General features: G+C 41.5%; 1 protein-coding gene across 1 annotated transcript in view; it reads right to left on the reverse strand.

Annotated features, from left to right (window-relative positions):
* CACNA1C (calcium voltage-gated channel subunit alpha1 C) overlaps positions 1-12,653 on the reverse strand; it is a gene marked incomplete at its 5' end in the record, with an annotated part of 472,020 nt that overhangs the window by 359,179 nt on the left and 100,188 nt on the right. The gene's annotated exons all lie outside the window — the stretch shown is intronic.

Consider the following 12,653-nt stretch of genomic DNA (forward strand, 5'->3'; position numbering starts at 1 on the left):
AATGAGGAGGGGTCGTAAGTCAGTGAGAAAGCACATGTTTTGCACCCAAAACTTCCCAAGTCCAATCCCCAGCATCTCCAGTTAAGAGGAAGGCAATGGGAAAGGCTGGGAACCAGAAAAGAGCCACTGTTAATCAGGATCATGCTCATATTTATAAGGCAGTTTCTTAAGTTCAGTGCATGTCTTACAAGGATTTGCCTGGACAAGGGCTTAGTGCAGACTGAGCTGGGCTGTAGCAATTCATGTGGACTTGCATGTGGCTACTCAGACATAGGAAGGCTTGCCTATGAAAATGTATATGGGGTGAAAGCTAGATCATAAAAGTTCTCCTCAAAATCAATTATTTTATGCAGTGGGGACTTCTCGTCCAAAGGAACATTCAGTCATGTGAGACCCCACTTACACATGACTATGCACAGCCCAGCCCATTTGGCCCATCTGTAACACAGTCTATGCCATTCAGAATGCAGGAAGCAGACTAATTGTTACCCAATCTTCTTCCCCTATCATCTTTCAACAGAGGCAGAGCTTGTGTGGCCAGCACAGATCAGCAAGGGAGATAGCAAGATATATTGATGCTTCAGTCTCAGCTCCACCAGGTATAGGTTTGATATATGAATAAACATCTCAAGTGGAGTTTTATCAAATTCTGCTAAGGGGATGCTTCATCTAAGTTTCAAAATGTTTGTATTAGTTGTTAATTTGTAGGGCAGATGAAGGCATATAATTAATGCAAATACTTGTTCAGAAGTACCACCCACACCATAATTCACAGAAAACATGCCCTGAGGTGGTGGTGGTTATTATTGTTGTTATACAAAAAATATGATTGTCACCTATCTGAAACAGATTTGGCGGGGGGGGGGAGTGCTAGCTTTCCAAGATGTCATGCCTGCCTTCATTTTCGTGAGGTGGGGACCGAAGCACAATCCAACAGGTTCACGCCCATCACATGAGATTAATCAAATAAAATCCAATCTACAACTACAATTATTCAAATTTCAAAGCCATTACCATAGCAACAAAAATGCTAGACATTACCTTGCACTGCACTGCAGCCACAGACATAATGCTCAACTGTCCACTATCTCCCAAATGCTTGAAGGAAATCATGTGTCTTAAGTTGGCACCAAAAGGCCATCAATGTGGAGGACAAACACACCTCCAAAGGAAGGGAATTCCAGAACTGTGATGCCACCCCAGAGAAGGCCCTGTGCCATGTCACTGCATCCCAAGCAGCACTCACCAGCAGAATACAAACAGGGCATCCCCCAAAGATCTTGAAGCTTGACCTGGCAGCTATTGAAATAGGTAATCCTTCAAATATTTGGGTGCAAAGTCGTTCAGGATGAAAGTCAACACCCTGAAATGGACACTGTAGCATATAGGAAGCTGGTGCGGCTCTTTAAGAATCAGTGTGATCTGATCTCATTTTGCTGTACCATGTAGAAGCTTGGCAGTTGCATTGAACACAAACTGCGACTTCTGGACCATCTTTACGAATACATAGAGTGCATAGTCTTAGTCTAATCAGAAGATACAGAGTGTGGATTACTGTGGCCAGGACACCCCAAATAGTGAGTGAAAAATATTTTAACACATCATAAAGACCTTGTTTGGCTACTGCGTGTTTTCTGACAATATAAATTTCAGTCAGAATTCCAAATTAGCCCTAATGAATGGCAGGAATTAAGAAATATGTTTTATTTTTCTTATTAAGTTAGAATAACTATTCCAGACGAATCAGAATCTGGCTGACAATTCAAACGGCAGAGAATGTGGATATATTTTAATTTAAACATGTATGTGGATTGTGTTTTAAAAAGAAGCAGAAAACAGATATGATGACAATAATGAAAGCAACTATTGTTGGACACAGGCAACAAAACCTTCTGAACTTGTACTGAGTCTGCCTGTGTTGTTCAAAATTTCTGCATTTTCTTTTGGGGCAGAAATTGTTACAGTAAAAGGCATGGCTTGTGCATCTATCTATCTATCTATCTATCTATCTATCTACCCACACACACACACACACACAGAGAGAGAGAGAGAGAGAGAGAGAGAGAGAGAGAGATTTACATAGTTTGATATTACACTAAGTTATCAGTAAAGAAGGAACTTCTCAATGTCAGTTGTATTTAGCTAGAGCAAGAGAGGAATATATATTATGTTGATTTATTCACTCGGTATACTACAGCAAACATCTATTTCATTAAGGTTTAAACATGAACACAGGAATGCCTGTATTTGGCTATGCTCTGGTGGGGAACATTTGGAGTGGGGAATAAAAGCCTAACATGCAGCCATTTATCCCCTTGGTGGCAGGAAGATGCACGTGACATAGATAGATTAGACAGGGAGGCATGAACACGCACACATATGGATTTTTTTTACAGAATCCAGGCAGCTGACACTTTTCATTCATGCTCTTTGCTGCCACCTGCCATTCCAGAAGAGCAAGACTTAGCATTGATTTAAAGGGATGCCACATACGGCTATTTAGCAGACACTGACTAATTACAGCACTGGCAGTGGCGGGCAGTGAGCCAGCCGTCCATGCTCATGCGCAGCACTGCTGTTTCATAAATCAATGTGCTTTCTTTGCCTGGATTTTAAATATGTGGATAAGCCTTCGGAGCTGCAGGAAGATCACATCGATATATTTGCCCCACAGCCTTTGCTCTCCCCCCTCCCCCGTCATTCTGTTATGTGTCTGTCAAAGGTCTGTTGTGAAACAGCCCTCAAATGCCTGTTCTTTTACTATCGTGGGCTCCGCTCTTCAAACTAAGAAACACTCAGCAGCTAACTATTCAACTATCTCAAATGCAATTTAAAAATAATTCAACTATCTCAAATGCAATTTAAAAATAAATAAATAATATCTTCTGTTGCAGAGGTGCATTTAGATGCTTGCCTAGAAGCAATGTTGATTGCTCCTGGGTGAGGAGGCAGGAGGACAATCCTCTACTTGGAGAACTGTCTGATCCAAGTCTTTTTGAAAGAGAGCAGCAAAAGCCTTGAAGTTGCTCAACAAAATTTAGCAGACCGAACAGGCACACAGACTACATTAGGTTGCTCAGGACTGCCCATGTGACCAACACACAGGAATAGCTGTGGGACTTAGAAGGAACATATGGGGAATGCTGCTGCTGACCCTGGTATCTGCCATCTGAGGCAAGCCACACTCTGCCTAATGGCAGAGCCGACCCTGGATATGCCCAGTGCTGCAAGATTTATACAGATGTGATAGAGGACAGTGTAGCATGGAAATGGAGCCTTACCACACACAACACTAGTCAGAAAATTGTATCACATTTAACCAGTGATGCCTTAGTCTAAGGACTAAGGTTCTCCTGAACTGAAAGGCTACATTGGCAGCCTTCACTAACTTTAGTCAATTTTCCCTGCTTCCTCTAATCCCTGGAGCTGCTTGTGCTACTTCTGGCCTTACGGTGATGTGCTGGCATAGCGTTCCGTATACACTAAGCGGTTGTGAGTTTTAAGATGAGTGCATTAGATTTCTACCTTTCCCAAGTACTTTATAGGCATTAACTAAATTCACTTTCACAACCTCTGTAAGATAAGAGCTAAAGACACTTTTTATCTCCAGCACACAAAAGGGCAAACAAGTTAAAAGATATGTCCAAAATCCACAAAGGAAGTTGGAGTTGGAGCCAGGAGGAGAGGAGGGAACACTCTGCTCCAGTCGCCAGAGGCAAAGCTTTATTCTAGCAATGACAGCTAGTGATGAAAACAGGAGCATTACTGAATCAAATAAACAGAGCTCTAAAGGAAGCTCCCTTAACCTTTTATAGCTGGCGAAGAGTTGTGGTGAAGCTAAACTTCATGACGTATTTGAGGAAGCTTAAAAATACAGAGAGGAAGAGCTCAGAGAAGACCCTTAGTATATAACCCAGTGTGGAAAATTTGGCCAAAGTGATGACCAAAGAGGCACAGGTTTTCTGCAGGGCATTTCCCCTTAGTCCATTGGGATAACAACTTTAGTATTTAAAAAAAATGTTTACTGGTCCTAGCCAGACAAGATGGAGAGAAGCCAAATCAAATTATTTTGACAACATATGTGCTTGTCTTGATAATGTTATACTGCATATTTAGGGTTTGTCCCATTCCCCCACTTCCAATTATCTTGTTCCTCCTCCTGAAAGCATGCGTGGAAGTTCATTGTTATTCTCACTGTACAACATGGCAGCTTGAGGCTGGAACTAATGTATAATTATAAGAAACAAGTGTGATGAGAGGGTGTTTCTTCTATAGTTTTCTGTGAATGACTCAAAATGGATTACAGACCCAAACATCCCAGGGTTACATGGGCTGATCATTTTAGATAGCTGTTCTATTATTTTATTTTGATGTTTTTTTAAGTATTGTTCCAGTGTTCTTATTCTCGCTAGGTAAAAGGGTCTAGCTGGCTTCAACAAGTGAGAAAAAAATTGTCATGAACACTCCCTTCTTCATGAGTGTACTTTGTTTTCTTCAAATAGACAAACTGGGAGCCTTCAACTCAAGGTAAGTTTTTAATATGGCCTTTGCTCCCTTCTTCTCAGGGTTGCCAGATGGCAACCCAGAGATTAGCATTACTGTATACCAAAGTAAGAGATGCAGCAGCCATAGCTTTTCCATCACTTTTTCTTTCTAGCTCTCTTGATCATTCCTCTGTTTTACCTGCTGTAGAGAGCAGGACACCAGGTTTGCCACCCAGCAGCCAAGAAAGAGGGCTGGTCATCAATAAACTGGGAAACAGAAGCCATGGACCTTTTATCCCTTTGCCTCAGATGGGGTTCTTAAAAGGAGAGCATTAATACCTCAGTAAACTTAAGAACATAAGAGCCTGCTGGATCAAGCCAATGACCCATCTAGTCCAGCATCCTGTTCCTGCAGTGGCCAACCAGATGATAAACCCTCAAGCAGGCCCCAAGCACCACAGCACTCACCGGCTGCAGTTTCCAGCAACTGGCATTCAGAAGCATCACTGCCTTGGACTGTGAAGGCAGAGCATAGCCATCGGGGGCTAGTGGCCATTGATAGCCAGGGCTGGATTTAGGTTTGATGAGGCCCTAAGCTACTGAAGATAATGGTGCCCTTTATGTGTCCAGCTGTCCTTTGTCAACAACAAATTGTCACTGTTTTTTGTGTTGAATATATGCTATATGGTAATTTATGGACCTAATAGGTATCTAAAGCCATTTGCACATAACAAAATACATATTTTATCAAAGTAATTATCGAACTGAAATACAATTAAGAAGTATATTAATAGAGGGAAAAATGTGGGGCCCCCAAGAGAGTGGGGCCCTAAGCTATAACTTGTTTAGCTTATCCGGCACTGTTGACAGCTTTTATATTCCATGAGATTGTCCAATTTTATTTTAAAGCCACCCAAAGGTTGGAAACGGGGAACATAACCTGCATGGTATGACAGATTCCACTTCTCCATATTCCACATAAGAAGAGCCCTACTGGATCAAGCCATCTTGTCCAACATCCTGTTCTCACAGTGGCCAACCAGGTACGTAAAACAGCACTCTCCCCCCTTGTAATTCCCAGCAACTGGTATGCAGAGACATATTGCCTCCAACAGTTGCAGTAGAAGATATCCTGGCTAGTAGCTGTTGGTAACTTTATCCTTCATGGAATTTGAAAGGCAGAGTGTGAAACCTACATACAAAGGCATAAAAATCCTCCATGTGCTAGGTATTTTTTCCTCAGGCAGTCTCTTAGGCCTAAACAATATATGCAATAAAGGCTGCAAAGTATGCCTACTGATTTCCAACAGCCATCAGCCTTAAAGCCACTTATGATATTTCATCCATCTGTTCAGTTGTTCTATTTGTGTGCATGTTTTAATAACCAAATATGGTTACAGTTCGGATCCTAAGTCCTGCAGCCTATAAAAACCTCATGTGCTCCTGTTAGAAAAAAAACCCATTCCCTTGCGGGTCCTCTTCTCTGCTGGAAACATTTGCCACACATCGTTTTGTTAGATTCATTTCTGATGGATTTATTTAATAGTTCAGCTTGGCAATATATCAAAGAGACTCACAGCAGCCATCTTCGCTGATGATGAGGGGGCATTTCTTTTACAGTTTCCTATGAATGAAAAAGCACTTCTAATCCCAGATGCTATCAGTTTACTAAGAATAATCTAATCTTTATGTAAGATCAGGTTGCTCTCAGATTTCAATGCATGGCTGTGAATGCTTATCTAAGTACAAGCAAAATGATTTGTTTTACAAGGCCAGAAATTCCTCATGCATAAATATATACACACAGAGCACACTCACACATACACTCACAGGAAACAATTGATAAACTGTAAAACACCTTGACAAAGTAGTTTAATATTCACCTGTGATAATATCACCTGCCTCCCACTCAGCAATTGATCTCTGAATGATTTACAATAAAATATCCAAAGCTTTGGAAGTTGTTTACATGTTCCAGTTCATTTTACAAGTTACAAACTCAATCAAGGAGAATACACAGCAATTGGTGTTCACAGTCAGGTCCTCTCAGAGGTCTAGAAAGGCCCAGGTCATTCAATCTTTTGAGGCCTCTAGCCAAACAGGATGCAGCACATACAGCTCTATCATCCAACAGAAGGGGGTTGTCCTCACTGCCCCACAGTTGCCTCGCTCTGTCTCATGGTAGGGCTGACCCTGTATTGTTGGACTTCCCACCATCACTAAACATTGGTTGTTCTTGCAGGAACTGATGGGAGTTGGAGTCAAACAATGTATGAGTGGCCACAGGTTCCTCACCCTTGATCTTTATAATATGCATGGTACTTGAAACAATTTGTTTTTCTTCCAGTTGGATAAGAATGCACAACCATGTATGGAAATAACAGAGGAACCTGATCCAAGAAGAATTCAGCAGCACATAAAATGGCAAGTTTTTATACTTTTCTTCAATCCTGACACTTCCTATGTAAACTGCATTCCCATTTTATCTGCATTCCCACATGGGGAAGGGTTGTGGCAGAAGGTCCCAGGTTCAGTCCCCAAGATCTTCTGGTAGTGTTGAGAATTCCCCATCTGAGATCCTGGAGCACTGTCAATTGCTTTAGATTTAGAAACTGACCTATGCAATCAGTAGTAGGCCAGTTAGTGTGGGATGTAATCCACTGGAGCAGTCAAGTACAACACTTCCTGTTTGCCTAGAGTGGACATGCAGGGGAATGTTGGCCAGCCAGTTGAACTTCCTGTTACACCTGGTCTGGAGCATCCTTTCATTTGCATGTGACTAGTAGGTAGGCGTGACCTTTCCAGTACTGGTGAAAGGCCAAGTCACATAGCCACCTCCCTTCTTTTTTGTCCTGCCTGCTTCCTGCTTCACCTAGACTGCAGCGCTGGCCAGCAGTCCCTAGGTTATCTCCCATATGGGGTAAACCTGTTTGTAGATATTCCATATGGGGTAAACCTGTTTGTACATATTCGTAACTTTAAGCCTAAAGCCTGCCTTCAGGGATCACACTGTGCTCTGCCTGATCGTGAGTAGAACTACTTTTTGTTACTTATGAATAAGACTGTTGTGTATTTTTTTAGGAGGGATCAAAGGGGTCTTACCAGGAATAATATAACATCTCTCAATCTGGGCAAGCCAGATTGAATTGTTTATTGTCTTAAGAGACTCACACGAGTCTGCAACCAGCTTCCTACTGTGCAATACGGGAGTGCACTCTGCTGTATGAAGAAACTTGCTAGCGTAAGTTAAGAAGGATAATATTAATCAATATCTCCTCTCCTGTTACCCACAACATTCCCACAGTTAGATACCAGTCATGTACCAATGTGCATCTAGGCTGTAGGATTCATGCCACAGAGGAACATGATAATAATTGAAATTATTTTGCCAAATCTTCAATGTCAGCTCACATATGTCTATGCCACCGATTATTTAAGAGATGCAAATGATGCACATTATGTAAATTATGTGTAAAGTATTTACTTCACTTATTTCAGTGCCTTATTTACTCTGACTACTTATGAGAATGATTGGGAGAAGTGGCAGCCTTGCTTCTAAAAGGAAGTAGAGTGCAGCCTGTTAATGATCTTGGCGCTTAAATGATCTAAAGAAGAAGGGAATATGCGTAGACCAATTTGTGTGCCTTAATAAAAAAAAAAGATACAAAACAAAAACATATTTTTAAGCATGCAAAATCTAGCAGATCATAATGGTATCATCTAGGCTAAGAATAGTTCACATTTTGCCATGGCTATTTATTTCATTAGATTTATGATCAGATATCAGCATTTATGATTAATACAGTCAGCAATCACAAGTAGCTTTTATCAACATCAAAGCAGGCAGATGCTATAGTTTGTGCCTGAGCTGAGAGTTAAACATTTGTGCTTTTGTGTATCTAGATGATTTCATGTTAGTATTGACTATTATTTCAGATGCAGAATTGTCGTACAAGCCTTAACATTGATCTTCCTGCCATATATCTGATAGCAGTAAAAACCCTGCTTGCTTGTTCTCTTTAATGAAACTCATTAGACTGTTTCTCCACTGAAAGAGATCAGTGGATCTACTTAACTCTATTAGTGAAATTGCCAAGCCTTTTAATTACCTGGTTCAGAATCCAAATTTGACAAGCTAATAATGCACACCTGTGTTCCAAACCAAGCCCAATCCTCCCTCTTTCAAATTACAATTCAAGATGGGGGCAGGGATGGGTGGAAGGAGATGGGTTTGCCACCCTCTACCCATATTTACTGACCATATTCTAGCAGCTGCAGTTGTGGCAACACGGGAAAGGGTCTCTTTCTACCCCCACTGCTACTCCTAGTTCCCCTCCCACTTCAACAGGGAAAACTATACTCCCCAGGAAGGAAAGAAGATGGAGCTAAGTGAAAGAGAGGCACCCTGGAGAAATGTGGACAATACCATTGTGAAGATGAACCTATCCTGTTTTCCTCACATTTTAAGGCCACAGGGGAAGTGGTAGCAATTACCAGAGCAGCTTCTAGTCTGTTCCAGGTAAGCCAAAGCAAATCAGGGCCCTGGGCAGCTCCCACAGACCCTGCTGGCTGAGATATGAACAAATGTTGGCCTCAAACCAAGGACCAGAGTCATTTGACGGCTGGTAGGGCCTTTCCTTCCAGTGGCTTAAGAAAACTGTATGCATTATTTAAAGGGCTTGTAGCTTATTTGGCTGTCACATTCTCCTAAGTGGTCATGGAGCAGGAGAAGCTGCAGGGGAGTCTGTGGGTAATTGGAAAGCCATGTCCTCGGGGTGGTGTAGAAAATGCTGCTCACAGATCCCTCAGAAGTGAAGTGAATGGTGAGTTGTCTAAATCTGAGACTTCCTCTAGCCAACGCTGGGACCCTCAGGGGACATGACAGGATAAATAGCAGGCTGAATGCCCGTACCCAATGAGTGCTTATTAATGGCTCTGAATCAACCTGGACCGATATCTCAAGTGAACTGCCACCGAGCACTGCCCTAGTCTGTGCTGTTCAACGTTTTCACAAATGACTTGGATGAGGGTGTAGAGGGAATACTTATCAAATTTGAAGATGACACAAAGCTGGAAAGGATAGAATCAAGATTCAAAATTATCTTGACAGGCTGAAACAGTGGGCCAAACCCAGCAACATGGAATTCAACAGATAAATGTAAAGTCTTGCATTCAGGTGAAAAATGTCAAAGGCACACGTACAAGATAGGAGAGCCCTGGTTTGGCAGCAGTACGTGTGAAAAGGATCTTAGTTGTCATAACTGATCACAAGCTGAACGTCAGCAGCTGCTAAAAACTAATGCTGCCTACAGTCGAACACATTGTTTATCAATCTCCTTTATATATCTGTTTAGACATATGCATTGCCTATATTAATCTGTATAATTAAATTGGGATCGATGGATCATTTTTATTGTCACTGTCAGCTGGTAATGTTTTTATATATTGACAAATATTTTTTATGGAAGGGGAGGGGGGAACCTGTTAAGTTGTGGGCGAACATATCAGAACTTCAGTGCATAACAGAACCCAAAACAGTTTTAGGTTGTGCTAACAGGAGCATAGGGGACGCGGGTGGCGCTGTGGGTAAAACCTCAGCACCTAGGACTTGCCGATCGTTAGGTCGGCAGTTCGAATCCCCGCGGCGGGGTGCGCTCCCGCTGCTCGGTCCCAGCGCCTGCCAACCTAGCAGTTCGAAAGCACCCCCGGGTGCAAGTAGATAAATAGGGACCGCTTACTAGCGGGAAGGTAAACGGTGTTTCCGTGTGCTGTGCTGGCTCGCCAGATGCAGCTTGTCACGCTGGCCATGTGACCCAGAAGTGTCTGCGGAAAGCGCTGGCCCCCAGCCTCTTAAGTGAGATGGGCACACAACCCTAGAGTCTGTCAAGACTGGCCCGTACGGGCAGGGGTACCTTTACCTTTTTTAACAGGAGCATAGTGTCTAGATCACAGGAAGTAATATTTCACTAGGGGTGGGTGACCAGGGTGATTAAGGGTTTGGTAATCCTATGAGGGACAGGTAAAAGAGCTTTATTTCACTGGAACCTGGAAGTATTTAAGCAGAGAATGAACAAGCATATATCAGTGATTATGTAGTTTCCTGAACTACAGATACTTCATTGACAAGAGACTTGACTAAATGACTTCCAGGTTTCTTCTGGTGCTGTAGTTCTATTCTAAAGTTCATCATTATGGAAGTTCATCATGATGTCTGATCAGCCAAATGTGTGAACAATCTCCAAATGATATAGGAACATTCAATCTGAGCTAGCCTTTGGATGCTGAGATTAAGGTAGTAGAGGAATTAAGTATGTGTGTTAATATGAATCCATAGAATATTAAAAGGCAAATGAGAATATTTAAATCTATGCAAAACCCCTGAACTACATAATCAGAAGAGTCAGATGATGGTGTTTTTGCTTAATTATACTACTTCAGGCCATGGGGTGGGAATCATGCTTAAATGCTCCCCCCCCCCACAAAAGGCACCTCCCTTCACCATTTAAATGGTACAGTTGCAGAACTATACAACATGCTTTTTTCTGAAAATGTAGCTCAGACCTTAAGTTCTTCAACATTTCAACCATTTCAAACCATAAGGAGAGCTGGTTTTAGACAGCAATAACTGAGGTCAATTCATCAGCATTATAATCACCACAATATAATATTCATATAGCACATAAGCCTCATATCTTTATTTCAAATAGGTTGGTTTTCATTCCCAATGACAGTGATATACTAAAGATCAAATACCAACATCTTATAATGTGAGAGATCCCCCCAAGTTATCAATAAACAGGATTCCATTTGCAGGCAAAAGGTAAAAGTTTGGGTCCTGTACATAATGCTTGCATGGACATCAATAGGTTCTCTTCTGTTCCTTCCAGATATAATACTGTTCACCTTTATTAACATGATCACAACCATTCACATGAGCCTATTGTTCCTGTTCTCTTTTTTCTTGAAACACACAGCAGCCTAGGTACTACTGTTGTTTTCATTTTAATAAAATAATAGCTTCACCTTATCAAAAAAATGTTAGACAGCTGGCATACTAATATTCTAACCCTGTCCACATTTAGTTGGAAATATCTGGCACTGATTTAAGTGGAACTAACTCCAAGGTAAGATGACAAACTTTTCTACTGTCCACTACTATGCCTTTAATAGAGGCTCAATATGCAGAATGGAGTTAGCAGCTTAATTTTTTAAGACAGCATGGAGATAAACCTCATCATTGGCAAGCTTCAGTAGATACTGAAACCATAGTTGCAGAGGCCAGTTGAAAATGTGGCAGCCCAACTCCCAAGTACAAAGACACTGGACTGCAGCTTTACTCATATTTCTAGAAAATATACACATCAAAATACATGTGCAAAACATGTATGCAACTGTAATATCATGATATTCCTCTCCCTTCTCACCACCACTCACTGCATTTTACCTAATTGAAAGTTTCAGATCTCCTGTATACTGGCATGTCATTTTGTTATTCCATAGAATGGCATAAACAGCCAACATCTCCCTCTGTACAAATGAAATAATTACAAATGGCACTGGTGCCTCATGCTTAGGATGACTTTATCACTTTCACTTCTTAATTCATTTAATTCTTCAGAGAAGATTATTGTAGACAGTGAAATCTTGAATATTGCTGAGAGAAAGAGGGGGGGGATGTACTGTAGAGCAATTCATTTTGGTCCTCTACAGCTATTGACGTATTCCATAATATCTTCAATGTGTTTCTTCAGCTCTTTCTGGTGTTTAACAACCTTATCATGAGGGCTTTTGTGTAACTGAGTGATGTGGAAAGCCCCTCTCTACTGAAAATAAAGGCAGGGGGGAGAAACCTGAATACTAGGCAATTGATAAATAATATTAGTTGGCTCCTATTAAGGTCCCCACCCCACACCTGCTGCCTTTATTTTCAGTAAGATGTTCAATGTAAAGGAACAGGAAAAGCTTTCGAAAACAATAGCAAGGTATGGTTTTGGATACTGCCAAAGGTGTCCTTTTAAAAGATAGTGCTTTTGTCTTAGCTTAATTTGTGAAAGAAAAGGGGTCTAGCTGCAACACTGTGCACAGCTGGAATAATTAATTGTATTGTGCATGGGGCAATACAGAACTCACATACAGGCTTTAGAGTTGCTTTTACAGATTCTTGTGCTC

The sequence above is a fragment of the Podarcis bocagei genome (assembly GCF_964188305.1).
Source record: "Podarcis bocagei genome assembly, chromosome: 10".
Classification (NCBI taxonomy): domain Eukaryota; kingdom Metazoa; phylum Chordata; class Lepidosauria; order Squamata; family Lacertidae; genus Podarcis; species Podarcis bocagei.